Below are 15,296 nucleotides of genomic sequence, written 5' to 3'. Positions count from 1 at the left end.
AATTACAGACAGATAAAGGGAGAGACAGAGAGAAAGGTCTTTCATCTGCTGGTTCACTCCCCAAATGGTCACAACGGCTGGAGCTGGGCCTATTGGAAGTCAGGAGCCGGGAGATTCTTCCAGGTTTCCCCTGTGTGTGCAAGGGCCCAAGCACTTGGGCCATCTTCTACTGCTTTCCTGGGCCATAAGAAAAGAGCTGGATCAGAAGTGAAGCCACCAGGACAAGAACCTTTGCCCACATGGGATTCTGGAGCTGCAGGTGGAAGCTTAGCTGACCATGCCACAGCATCGGCAGAGGAAGAAAGATGAAAACAAAAAAGAACTGGGAATGGTGTTGTAGCCGGTAATGCTACCACCTGCAACACCAGCATCCCATATGGCTGAGCATTCGAATCCCAGTTGTTCCACTTCCCATCCAGCTCCCTGCTAACGTGCCTGGAAAAGCAGCAGAGTATGGCCCAAGTCCTTGGGCCCCTGCACCCATATGGGAGACCCAGAAGAACCTCCTGGCTCCTGGCTTGGGTCTGGCCCAGCCCTGGCCATTGTGGCCACTTGGCGAGTGAACCAGCGGATGGAAGATTTCTCTCCTTCTGTCTCTCCTTCTCTCTAACTCTGCCTTTCAAATAAATAAAATAAATCTTTAAAAAAATACTGTCAATCTTAAAAGATCCTGGATTTCTGTTTCCTTGGTGGTGATCATTGAAGTGTTTACAGATGCCTTGGATTTTTCTGTTAAGGTGTTTGCAATTGTGTTTTTCTAAAAATTCTTATGTTAGTAAACATTTAGTAGCTCTATAAATTAATATAATTGTAGAAGATAAGGTAACGAGAAAACATTCATATGCTCTAACTCTCAAAGTTTATTACTATGGGATAATTTAAAAGAAGTTAAACTTTATGTCTAGAAACATGTTCCCAATATTATTTCTACTATTATTTACAATTTAAATAAGCTAGACATTTGCAACCTGAGAAAGTACACTGAATGGATGGGAGAGCATGTCAGGATTAAACATCAATTTTGGTACATGGGAAGTACATACATAAAAATACTATTTGCAGGGGCCGGTGCTGTGGTGTAGCAGGTAAAGCTGCTGCCTGCAGTGCCGGCAACCCATATGGCCGCCAGTTCCAGTCCTGGCTGCTTCACTTCTGATCCAGCTCTCTGCTATGACCTGGGAAAGCAGCGGAAGATGGCCCAAGTCCTTGGGCCCCTGCACCCATGTGGGAGACCCAGAAGAAACTCCTGGCTCCCAACTTCGGATTGACACAGCTCCAGCTGTTGCAGCCAATTAGGGAGTGAAGAAGAAGATGGAAGACCTCTCTCTCTCTCTCTCTCTCTCTCTCTGCCTCTCCTTCTCTCTCTTTGTAACTCGGACTTTCAAGTAACTAAATAAATCCTAAAAAAATAAAGATACTATGTGCAAAGATATCCTGAATTACTTCTCAGCTCAGATAATACTACAAGAAAAGTGAAGCATCACAGAGAAAGGAAACAGTTTAATTAAGGTAGTGAGAATACAGATTTTTGTTTAATGTGTCAAGGGCAGATATTTGGCTTACTGGTTAGGATTCCCACAGTCCTACTGGAGTACCTAGGTACAATAACCACCTTTGCTCCTGACTCTTTCTTGCTGGTATTGCAGACCCTGGGAGTAAGTGGTGATGAATTAAGAGACTGGATTGCCTCTGTCTATGTGGGATATCTTGACTGAGTTTTTGGCTTCTGGCTTTGGCACCATCAAGTCCCAGCCAAACCCCAAATGTTGACGGCATTTAGGGAGTTAACTAGTGGATGAAAGTTAGCTTTCTCTCTCTCTCCCTCCCTCTCTCTCTCTCAAATTAATGATTTCTATAAGTTCAACATTATATGAACAATCTGTGAACATTTTAAAATGTCACCATCAATATGTTAAAGTATCTCTTTAGTTTTCTGGCAGTTGATTTTGACACCTTGAAGTCCAGAACCTGGTGGAAGTTTCCGGAATAAACTGTTAAAATGCTACTAGAAAAAAAGAATACTCAAACATTGGCACTGGAAGTTTCCATAAGCTGAAGTTTCTTGATCTCTTACATGAGGGCTCACTGAACACATAAGGTGTACCCAAGTTGGAAAATATTCAGGAGTGAGAAGATGGATTTTCTGTGCAACAGATTTCAAATTAAGATCAACAAGCAAAAGCCAAAAAACACCTTGTCTACCTGCCTGCTCTTTTCTTCTGCCTCCACCATTCGCTGCTGTATTGCTATTACTTGAGTAGTTTCCTCTTGAGTTTTAAGTAAAGGTTTTTGTTTGAAGTTAACAATCACTTTTGTACCCTGGCATTTCAATTATTTTCCTTTATATTCTAGTTCTCAAAATAAACCAAAGGTGAGGAGAAATATAATCAAAGATGTTTTCATTGTTTGTTTTACTAAGCATGGCTTCAGGTCACTTTGTTCTAGCTAAAACTGCAACCTGGTTATATGTTTAATATGTGATGAATTTGCTCTTTTTAAAAGAAATGTAAATTGTCTCATCGAATATAAAAACTCCCTTTGTTGTAATTAAAAGTATGAACTCAGAAATATTATTGATTATAAACAAAATTGTCTATCCAATGCTTTTACTAAAACGCTTGGGATTTTAAAGTTGGGAAAGAGAGCTCTGAATTCGTTACTGAACAGGAACTAGTTTTTCGTTTTTTGTTTTTTTTTTTTTTTTCTTATTACACCATCCTTACATGGATCTTCCAATATTCAGAAAAACAACTATATTCCCCACAAAACCACAACTTTGATTTAAAACATCTGTGTTAAATTTCTGACCCTCAAAGAACAATTTAGAAGTATAGAACATTTTTTTCCTAGTTATTTAAGAGCTGATGTGTGATACAATTATAAAGCGGCTCTAAAAAGCAAGTCTCAGCATATTCTTAATCAGAGTAAAATGTGATTCTTTCCAACAAACGCACTGCTGAATTTCTTTCTGCCTTTGTCAGTAAAACAGTTGTGAACAGATTAAACTTGTGATTTTTTTTTTAAAACTTATCTCTCATGACTCACTTAAGACTTCCTTTTTCCTGTTCTATAACTACGAGAATTTAAGAGGAAACAGACTAGATCAAACACGTTTTACAGGTCATACAATTTAATGTCACGTTGTCTACACTAGGTTTTAATATGAAAGGTGGTACTTTTGCCACCTAACTTCAAGGGCAGATCCCTGTCAGAGCTCTGTTTTCTGACTGAAGGCATTCCCATGTGCTGGGCCTTGTCCCTGATGCTTTCTTTAACCTGGCTCACTAGGGCAGGGGTGGGCAGCATGCAGATGCTCATGGTGGCAAGGATATGATGAAAAGAAGATCTGAGAAACCATTCACGCTCCTCTTGGTCCTTACTTTGCTAATAAATAAACCTCCAGAAATTCCTAAATTCTCCTCCTGTGAGAATGAAGGCTTTGATCCAGGTTGATGGTGGGGTAATCAGTAAGAACAAGAGTAACAGAACCGTAGGAAACCAGGTCCCCAACACCGGAGGCCTAATAAATTAGACAGTCTTGACATAGGGAAGGACAGTGGGGGCCTGCCCGGGCCCATGCAAAGAAACAAGGCACATGTGCTGTCTGCTACGGGTGAGTTCACAGGAACAATGGGCAGGAAGCGTCAGAGTCCAGCTACTTTGTAGTAAACTGGACAGATGGCCGTTATACATAAAGCTTTCAGATGCACTGGAGCAGTGGAATTCAGTGCTTCTTTAAGTAGCAAGGGGGCTGGGAGAGGCAGCAACAGTAAAAATGTCTGGAAACCTTTAAAGAATAATAAGGACAATCGCGAAAACCACACTACTCACTGTTTCATAAAGAATGTAAGAATAAAAATCTCTTAGTTTAACCCAGCTCTCGTGCTTACGTTCTGTGCAGTAGTGTATTTCCATGAAGTCAAGGTTCTCGTGGAAATTTAAAATCCATGTAATTTAAGCACATCCACTAAACTTACATTATTACCAAAAGATCCCCCCCAAGCAACCCTACTGTAAAGAAAGAAACAGAGGTTAGTTCCTGGGAACAATCAGAAATAAAAATGTAAGGGGAGCACAATTAATGGATTCACTAACTGCTATTCCTTGCAGTCTGCAATATTTCTATTCACTGCCCCCCCACAGATACATTAGGCTGGACTATCAGGCCGTTTGCAAAATATAAAGTGCTATAAAAATACTGGCTAATAATGATAATTCATCTTGCCTTCCATCTCTACAGCATTTATTTATATTACATTAAATTTGAGCTTTTATTGCTCCCAAATGAATCTGTGGCTCCATATTTCTTTCTCTTCCTCTTGCAGTAATACAATCCAAGCATGTCAGACAGGTCAGGGCTGGACGGAGGCTGTGTTTGTCTGCAGTTGAGTTTGTACAGTGAGAGTCAAATGACCCCACCACACAGCTGGATTTTGTGATCAACAACAGTGGGCACTGTCTTATTTCCTCTACTTGGTGAAAACTGATGGAGTGAGAAATACTTCTCAGCTGGTCACTTCTGCCACCAATTCATGGCGTTGTTCTGTAGCACCACTGTGTCTTTGGAAACTTTTTCTTAGCGGTTTCCCATGTCTTTATTCTACCATGCATAGGTGTACATGTGGTGATATTATGTTTCCCTCTTTGTCTGCTTTCCTATTGCTCTACCCTTTTCTCTCTATTTATAATAAAACTCCTAGATCTTCCTAAATGGTTCCATCTACACATCATACCATTTTTTTGTGTTGCCAGAAAATAATGGTAACTTATCTCCTAGCTCTGGATTCCATGGGAGTTCTCAAGTTAGGGAGCACCGAAATTTACAAATAAAAAAGAGGTGGTGATGGAAAATAGAGGAAAAAATAATGAGAGAGTATTGCAGTTGAATAAAAACTAAGTCAGTCTGACAATGTACTACCATAAATTCCCATGTCTCGCTCCCTCTCTCTCTATGTCTCTGTTTCTTTTGCTTTTTGTCAAGCAACAATGTATCAGATTCTACAATTTTGATATCTCTTTTTTTAAAATATATTCATTCCCTATGTAGTCAAAATCTTAGCTGATAAAATAGTTACTTATTATGTAAGACTAATTTCTAATAATTAATTGAATAACCATTAAAATATTCTTTTGAGCCAATCAATATAATCACCATATTAATAGGCTAATAGGATAAAAGAAAACATGAATGATATTGATTGATGCATAAAAAGAAACAGAATTCAACAATCATTCATTTAAAAAAAATACTCTCAGGGCTAGTTTTGTGGTAAAATGGATTAAGCACTGCCTGTGATGTTGGCATTCCATACTAGTACTTGTTTCAATACAGGCTGCTCCCTGCGGACGTGCCTGTGAAAGCCACAAATGATGGTCCAAGTGCTCAGGCCCCTATCACCTTGTGGGTCACCCTGATGGAGTCCCATGCTCCTGACTTCAGCCTGGCCTAGCCCCAGCTAGCCCTAGTTGTTGCAGCGATTTGCAGAGTGAACCATCAGACAAAAGATCTCTCTCTCTCTCTTTCTCCTTCTCTCTCTCTGTCTTGTCCCCTCACTCCATGATGCTGTCTCAAACCAAATAAATAAATCTTTTAAAAATACTCTCAGAAAACTAAATATAAGGGCAAACTTTTTCAACTTGATAAAATTACCTTGGCAATAAGTTAAAATAATACTATAAACGGCGAACAGATCTGCCTTAGTCCATTATCTGTTGTGGGGGAATTTACAAAGAAAAGAGTTATTTTGACTTGCAGTTCTGGAGGTCCAAGAACAAGGCATGTGGCTTCTAGTGTGGGGCACATGCTACTCACAGCATGGTAGAGAAGGGAAAGGAGAATGAGGCACATGTGCGGGAGAGATCACTGAGGCTGACACACTTTCAATAACAACACACCCCTGTGGTAATGAATCTAGTCCCTTGTGACCTAATTCACTCTTAGAAAACCTAATCCAGTCTCAAAAGAACTAACCCAGTCCCTCAGCAAAGCCATTAATCAATTCACAAAGGGCGTGTTCAATGATCTAGTCATCTTCCACCAGGCAATATACCTTAAAGATTCCACCACTTCCCAATACCATTACACTGGGGCCCAAGCTTCCAGCAGACGAACCTTTGGGGGTCAAATTTTAACCAAAATACTAAGATCAGACAGGAAGAGAGGAAGAGAAAATTGTACTTATTTATAAATAACACTATGGTCTATATAGAAAATCCTAGAGAATCTTCAAAAATTTCCTAGAATAGGTGTGTTCATTAAAATCACAGGATGCAAGTTAGAATATACAAATCTATCAAGATTAAAAGCTTCAACATGATAAGGATGTCAATTTTCTTCTGGATGACACAGAAGTTGAATTCAATGCCAATAAAAAAATATCCCCAGCAAGATTTTTGTGTAGATATAGAAAATTTTATTGCAAATTTATAAGACAAGGGAACTAGAATTGCTAATCAATTTTGAAATAGACAAAGTGGCAGGAACCACTCCACCTAATTTTAAATCTTATGATACATTAATCAAGACTGTGTGGTATTAGTAGAGAGACTGACACAGAGATTAATGAATCAGAATAATGAACCCCAAAGTGGAACCACACATATGTATATATGACGAAAATATTTTTTTGTCCAAGGTGAAAAAGCAGTTCAGTGGAACAAGAACAGCCTCTTCAGCAAATGTTGCTAAAGTAATTGGATATCCGTAGGTAAAATAAATAATCTCAACTGAAACCTAACACCATGTATGAAAGTTAAATCAAAGATATTATAGACTTACATGTAAAACACAACATTTTAAAACTTTTGGAAAAGTGGGAGAGAAAACCATCATGTGGAAGGCTCATGAAAAGTTTTTAGTCATGATAACAAAAGTACAATCCATAAAAAAATCAACAAATTAGATTTAATTAAAATAAAAAACGTTGCACTGTGAAAGACCCTGTTAGAGGTTAGAGAGACAACATGCAACATTGGAGAAAATATTTGCAAATCTTTCATTTGAAGAAGGTCCTGTATATAGAATACTTAAAGAGGCCCAAAAGTTCAACATTAAAAATACATACACTGTGATTGTAAAATAGCCATATAATATAAAGGGATATTTCCATGAAAAACATATCTGGATGGAAAACAAATGCAAGAAAATATGCTTAACATCACTAGCAACTCATGAAACACAGAATAAAACTATAAGGAGATATCATTACATACCTATTAGAGCCATTAGGGGCAAAAAAGTGACAATGTCAAATCCAGGCAAGGATGTAGAGAAACTGAAGCACTCATGCTTTGCTGGTGGAAATACAGCATTGTATATGTACCCTGGAAAACTGTTTGGCAGTTTCTTAAAAAAATAAAACCCTCAATATCATATTACCATATAAACCAGCAATCACACTCTTGGGTGTTTATCCCAGTAAAATGAAAATTTACATCATCACAAAAGTCTGCACATGGTTGGTCACAGATTTATTTGTAATAGCCAAAAAGTGTAAACAAAACCAAACTGCACCTCAATAGATGAATGTAAGCTAACTATGGTATTTCCATAGCATGGACTACTACTCTGTCATCAAAAGAACAAATTATTGGGGCCAGCACTGTGGCATAATAGGCTAAGCCTATACCTGCAGTGCCAGCATCCCATATGAGTGGCAGTTCGTGTCCCAGCTGCTCTTCTTCCTTATCCAGCTCTCTGGTTATGGCCTGGGAAAGCAGTGGAAGATGGTCCAAGTTCTTGGACCCCTGCGCCCACGTGGGAGACCCAGAACAATCTCCTGGCTTTGGATCTGCCCAGCTCTGACTGTTAAGGCCATTTGGGGAATGAACCAGAAGGTGGAAGGCCTCTCTGTCTCTCCCTCTCTATCTGTAACTCCACATCTCAAACAAACAAACAGATAAATCTTAAAAAAAAAAAAAAGAACAAATTATTGATACAGGCAACAGCTTGGACATATCTCAAGGGCATTATGCTAGGTGGAAATAAGTCAGTCTCAAAAGATCACCTACTGTGATTCCATTTATGCAAAACCCTCAAAATGGCAAGATTCTAGATGTGATGAATATTCCTGTGGTTGCCAGGTGATAGGGATGCTAGGGGTAGAATTGAGCGTGACTGTAAGTGGGTGGCATGAGCTAGATATGCATGATTGTGGCAGTGTAATAACTCTGTAGCTGTAGTAGTAGTTACAGGAATCTGTGCATGGGATCAAATGGCATGGAACTGTGTACATACTTTTTCCAATGTCAGTGTTCCAGGACAGATGTTGTAATACAGTTAATTAAATTAAAACATTAGTGGTAATTAAGTGAAAGGCATGTAAGGCCTCTCTGTCATAGTTTTGCAACTTCCTGGAAATCCCTGACAAAGGACAAAGGAGAGAAAAATACAGATGCATACCTACAAGCACGTATATGAAATAAAGAGCTGGGTTTTTGAAAACATCAAAACATTGGGCAGGAGTGGTTGTGCGCTGGGTTAAGCTGCAACTTTGGATGCCTCCATCCTGTATTCGAGTGTGTGGTTTGAATCACTGCTACTGTATGCTTCCAAACCAGCTTCCTGCTAATGCTCCAGGCATTAGGGAGGCAGTAAATGATGGTCAAAATATGTGGGTTCTTTCCACCAATAAGGGAGATCCTGATGAAGTTTTACCCTCCCTTCCCCGAATTGGCCTGGTCCTTGGCTTTAGTCTGGCCCAGTTTTGGCTGTTGTAGTCATATTTTTGGGAGTGAACCATTGGGTGGAAGGTCTCTATCTTCTCCTCCCACCCATACCTCTACCTTGGCACTATGCCTGTCAAATAAAATTAAATAAATCTTTAAAGGAAAGAAAGAAAATATAAACAAAATTTATAAATGCTTAGCTAGGCTAACCGAGATAAAAGAGGATACTCAAATAAATAAAATTTAAAAGAGGGCCAAAAGACAAAGAATCATCAGAGATTATTATTGATAATCAGACATTAACAAATCGAAAATCCAAGAAAAATTGCATATGTTTCTGGACACATTTAATTTACCAAAATTAAATCATGAGGACATAGAAAAGCTAAACAGATAATAACAGGTAATGAAATTCAGTAATAAAACAGCTCACAAGAAAGAAAATAAAAACAGGACTAGAGGGTATCACTGTTGAATTTCATAACCTTTTAAAGAAGAATTAACACCAAGTCTTCTGAAACCATTCCGCAGTACTGCAAGGCAGGGAACCCTTCCAAACTCACTCCATGAGGCCAATATTAACTGCAAACCAAAACCAGACAAGGACACAAGAAGCAAAGGAACCTATGGACCAATATCCTTGATGAACATAGATGTAAAACTTCTCAGTAAAATAAAGGAAGTCAATTCCAGCAGTAAACAAATAAGATTATACTCCATTATCAAGAGGGATTTTTCCCATGGAAACTGGATGGCTCAATGCAAACAAATCAATAAACATAACACATTATATCAACAGAACAGAGGATGGCATCCATATGATCATCTCCATAGATGAAAAAATCAATAAAATTAACATCCTTTAGTGATAAAAACCCTCAAAAACCAAAGTGTAGAAGGAATGCACCTCAAAGCGTTAAGGCTCCATATGACCTACCCATAGTGTTCATCATGCTGAATGGGGAAAAGCTGAAAATGTCCCCTCTGAGATTAAGAACATGACAAGGATGCTCGTTCACTTTTACTGGTCTTATTCAACATAGTATTGGAAGTCTTAACAACTATGCAAAAGAGAAAAATGAGGAAAGTGTTGTGGCGTAGCTGCTTAAGCTGCCTCCTGCAACGTGAGCCTCCGTACTGGAATGCCAGTTTGAGTTCCACCTTCTGCTTCGAATCCAGCACTTCTGCTAATGCACCTGCAAAGGCAGCAGAGGATGTTCCGAGTCCGCGGACACCTGCCATCCATGTGGGAGATCTGAATGGGATTCCAGGCTCCCGGCATTGGCCTGGCCCAGTCCTGGCCATGGAGGCCGCTCAGGGAACGTACCAGAAGATGGAAGATCTCTCTCTGCCTCTCCCTCTGTCACTCTTTCAAACAAATTTTTTGAAAAATAAATAAAGGGCATACAAATAGAAAAAGGAGGCACTTAAATTACCCCTGTTTGCACATGGCTGACTTTATATATAGAAAAATCTAAAGACTCCATCAAAAAACTGTTAGAGAAGTAATAAACTCCGTAAGGTCAGAGGATATAAAACTAACATAAATAATCAGCAGCTGTTTTGTACACCAATAACAAAATTGCTGAGAAAGAAATCAAGAAACCAATCCTATACCAGTGGCTCCAACCACAAAAATATATAAAATAAAATGTCTAGGAATAAATTTCTCCAGAAAATCAATGTTCTCTGTAATGAAAATTATAAAGCACTGATGAAAAAGTGAACAAGACACAAAAATGGAAAAACATTTTTGAAATTCCTTTCAAAATACCAACAATAGTTTTCACAGAACTAGAATAATACACAAAATTCTTATGGAATATCAAGAAGCATTACAAACACTTCAAAACTTATCATAAAATTATGGTAATAAAACAGCATGGTTCTTCCATAAAAACAGATTGATATAGGCCAACGAAATAGAACAGAGAACCCAGAAAAAACCCACATAGAAACTGCCAACTGATTTTCAATAAAAGAAGCAAGTATAAAAATCTCTTTAATAAATGGTGCTTGGATAACTGGGTATCCATATGTAAATGAAGGAAATGAGACCCATCTCTCTAACCAGTTGCAGTTATCAGCTTATCTTAAATATAAGACCTGAAACTTTGAAACCACTAGAATATGGAGGAAACATTTTAGGACAACATCATATTGAATGAAACAAGAGATACCTTAAGACAGATATAACATGTTTTATCTCATATATAGGAGTGAATTTATATAGAGACAATATAAAATTGTGTGGATGTCATATTCTTTGGTATATAGATAGATACAAACATTCTCTTCACTAAATTATACACACTACATAGCAAAGTACACTCCTTCCCTCACTTTATGAGTACTGCCATGAATCCCATATTATGTGATACTAATGTCTCTGTTTTCATGTAAAATATTAAAATGCATATGTATATAATATCTACATATGAAATGAATATGAAAAATATGAACATGAAAAATTGTCAGGTCTTAAATTAACATCTAAAATGCTTCTAGGAGCACAACGGAAACATTATACTGTACCTCAGAAATATGTATAATTATTATTAATATTTTTAATTAATGACAAAATGGGAGAAAATATTTGCAAACTCTTCATCTGACAAGGGATTAATTTCCAAAATATGGGAGAGGACTTCAAAATTTTCAGGAAAAAATGGAATCAAAATACAAGTTTATTTTGATGCAAAAAATTTGAAATCCAGGTATAAGAAAGGTCTTAAAATTTCATGAAAGTGCATGATATGAAAAATTATGCAGGGATTTTGAAAATTTTTTGCACCAAAATAAATTTATCTTTTAATTCCACTTTTTTCACAAACTTTTTGAAGTACCATCATAAAAAGAATCCAAACAATTCAACAGCAAAATTACTCATAGCAATAATCTGATGTGATATGTGCTGTACCACCTGAATAGACATTTCTCAAAGGAGGATACATAAATGGCCAGCAAGGGCATGAAGCAGTTCTTCATACCAGTAGCCATCAAGGAAATGCAAATCAAAAATCCCAGTTGGAATGGCTGCTGTCAAAGAGACACAGAGGTAACAAATGCTGGTGAGGCTGTGGAAAGAAGGGACTTCTCATCCACTGTTGTTGGGAATTTATTAGTACAGCCGTTACTAAAAATAAAGAAAAATGGAAATGGAACTAATATATGAACCATCAATCCTACTGCTGAGTATATATCCAAAGGGAATGAAATCAGTATGCCAAAGACGCTTCTGCTCTTGCATGTTTATTGCAACAGAACTCACATGAATCAAGATATGGGATAACCTAGCTGCCCATTAAGAGATAAATACAGAAGAAAATATAGTGTGTACATGTATAGGAATAACGAGATATTATTCAGTCATAAAGAAAGAAAATTCTGTCATTTGTAATAACATAGACAGGACTGATTTGTAGTAATATAGATAGGACTGGAGGGCATTATGTTACTTGAAGTTATTCAGGCACAGAAAGACAAATATCCCATGTTCTCACTTATATATGGAAGCTAAAATTGGTCTCAAAGAAATACAGAACAGAATAATAGGGGCATTAGGAGGTAATTAGAATTGGATGAGCGTGAGACCCTCATGATGGAATTAACGATCTCAGAAGAAGAAACACAAGAGCACTCTCTCTGTACCACATGGAAAATACAGGGAGAAGCTGTACATTTACAGGTCAGAAAGACAGCCCTCACCAAAAACTGACTGCTAGCATCATCAGCTTATGCTTCTTAGCATTCAGAACTGCGAAAAAATAAATCTGTTTTTTAAGCCATCCATCCCATAGTATTTTGCTATAGCAACTCAAACTAAGTAATATTTAAGTAATTTGTGTCTATTGCATAAGAATACATATGAAGGGACTCCAAAATGTTCATGGATAAATGGAATTAATAGACAAATTTATTTTGATGCAAAAATATTTTGAAATCTATGCACAGCTTGTTTCACAATACAAATTTTTCATGAGCATTTTGAAGATACCTCACATGAACAAAATTATGCTAAACTGTGAAGCAATTCCTTTAGCCACTACATTCAGAAATACTGACAATATATCTATTCGTTGGTGAAACATACCTTTAAAAATGTTGAAAACTCTAAAAATATTGATGAAACAATTATCCAGGAACAGCCGGACAATGTCATTGAAAAAGTTCATTTATCTAATCAGCTACTCAATGATCTAGATATCTTTTCTAATCACTTAAGCCCCCTAAAATTTCTTTCATTCTCAAACATCTAAAACATCTCTATATTTTCTCACACCTTCAATGCATCGTGTCTTTGATTAGAGTCCAGTGAGCACATTTATGTATGGCTCCTGCTAAATGGTCGTGTCTGTGCTCCTTACCTTCACAAAGGACTAACTAATGTTGTTCTTTAAAAAAAAAGATTTATTTATGTATTTGAAAGTCAGAGTTCCACAAAGAGAGGAGAGGCAGAGGTAGAGAGAGAGAAAGAGATCTTCCATCTAATGGTTCATTCCCCAATGGGCTGCAATGGCCGGAGCTGCGCCGATTGGAAACCAGAAGCCAGGAGTTTCTTCCACGTCTCCCGTGTGGGTACAGGGGCCCAAGGACCATCTTCTACTGCTTTCCCAGGCCATAGTAGAGATCTGGATCAGAAGAGAAGCAGCCAGGACTAGAACCAGCACCCATATGGGATGCCTGTACTTCAGGCCAGGGCATTAACCTGCGCCACAGCGCGGTCCCCTAACGTTGTTCTTCGCTTATCTCTGGAACATTTGCTTATATTAACTGAATGAATGAATGAATGAGACAATGTGTTCAGCATTTTTACCTTTATAGATAAATGTAGATCATCAAAAATATATTTATAACTATCATATTTACATTATATCTATATTAAGTCTTATTAAAATTACTTATGGGGTCATTGTTATGGTAGAAGTGTAGCCAGTTAAGCTGCCTCGTGTGATACCACAACCAACATGGGAAAACAGCAGAAGATGGCCCAAATGCTCAGGCCCCTGCCATCCACAGGGGAGACCCAGATAAAGCTTCTGGCTTTGGCCTGGGCCAGCTCTTGTTGTTACAGCCATTTGGGGATTGAACCAGCAGATAGATGATCTCTCTCTCTCTCCCTCTCTTTGTAACTTTGCCCTTTAAATAAATAAATAGATTTTTTAGAAAAACTTATTAGTCTAAGAATTGCATATATTACATTCTAAACAGTGTAGATAAAAAGAAATAAAAGTATGAAGACAATGTAGATTATAAGTGTAGTGCCTGATAAACACATAATACAGTATTATAAGTGCTGTTGGTAGCTCTGGATGAAGTGAAGAAAGTTAAAAATAGTATACATACCATAATGGCGACACTTGCTATTGTAGGCCAAAGTTTCAAAAAACAAAAGGAATGTTAAAAATGAAATTCCTAGGCAGGTGTTTTACCTAGCAGTTAAGATGTTGGTTGGGATGCCTGCATCCCATACTGGAGCACCTAAATTCAATCTTCCCTCCAGTTCCTAATGTCAGTTTCCTGCTAATGCTGACACTGAGAGGCAGCCACAGTGGGTCAGTGGGTGGAATCCTGCCACCCCCACGGGAGACCTAGATTGAGTTCCCCACTTTCATCTTCACATACCTCCACTTGTTTTGGGGATTTGGAGAGTGAAGTGTTGGAAGGGAGCATTCTCTCTTGTCTTTCTCTGTCTCTGTCTCTGTCTTTCTCTTATAAATAAAGTGAAGCATTCCTACAAAGTTCCCCATGTTCATGTCTTCTTAATTAATTTTAAAAGCCAACTATTTATAATTTATGTTCATTTATTCATTTGAGAGACAGAGAAAATGAGACAGATTAACACACACACACAGTGAGAGAGAGAGAGAGAGCTTCCTTCAGCTGGTGAACTTCCCAATTCGCACAACCAGAGAGAGGGGATGAAGTCAGGAGCTGGGAACTCAATACAGACCTGAGTGTGTGGTGGCCACTCTCCTATGCTAAATCTCATGTTACCATCAGGCTAGTACAAGGACCCCAAACAAAAAGCGATTGCCTCCTAGGAACTGAGTGTAAAGATCATACCTTCCAATTGCACAAATTCTTTACTATATATTTTAAAAACAGAAGTTACTAACAAAATTAAGCTGACATCTGTATAAATATTTTATTCACATTATTTCAATTAATCCCTACATCAATCTGAAAAAATAAATATTTTTGTATTATATACACAAATAAAATAAAGGTCATAGGAGTCAATTTCATAGTCACGTAGCTAGCAAATGCCAAAATAGGATTCAACTGCCAGTCTACCACTCTCTAAAAGGAGTTCTTTTCCCTCACTTTTGGCCATATTATGGAAACAACTAGCCTTATGTCACAGCATAGCTCTCAATGAGTTACTATCTCCATGGATAGTATATTCCTTTTCTTCACACAAAGCCAAAAAGGGAGAAAAATGTCCTCTGCTAACAGCAGAAATTACTCCTGTTAATGTTTTTCAAAATACTTATAAATAGACAAATACTTAAAACTTACAGGTATAATTATTTTTATTATTCTAAATGTTGCATTCATGAAAATGAAAGATTTTTGGTATTAGAGAAATCCATCAGAGTCAATGCATGAAACAAATTGAGGAAGAA

The 15,296-nt window shown here is 37.7% G+C and overlaps 1 protein-coding gene across 4 annotated transcripts in view; it reads right to left on the bottom strand.

Moving 5' to 3' along the window:
• The window catches only part of MACROD2 (mono-ADP ribosylhydrolase 2), a 2,169,899-nt gene that overhangs the window by 736,101 nt on the left and 1,418,502 nt on the right, over window positions 1-15,296 (bottom strand). The window lies entirely within an intron of this gene.

Source organism: Oryctolagus cuniculus, chromosome 11 (assembly GCF_051225735.1).
Source record: "Oryctolagus cuniculus isolate XC-2025 breed Fujian yellow rabbit chromosome 11, ASM5122573v1, whole genome shotgun sequence".
In the NCBI taxonomy this organism is placed as follows: domain Eukaryota; kingdom Metazoa; phylum Chordata; class Mammalia; order Lagomorpha; family Leporidae; genus Oryctolagus; species Oryctolagus cuniculus.
The sequence above is the reverse complement of the archived record's forward strand: the minus strand, read 5'-3'. Positions and strand labels throughout refer to the sequence as shown.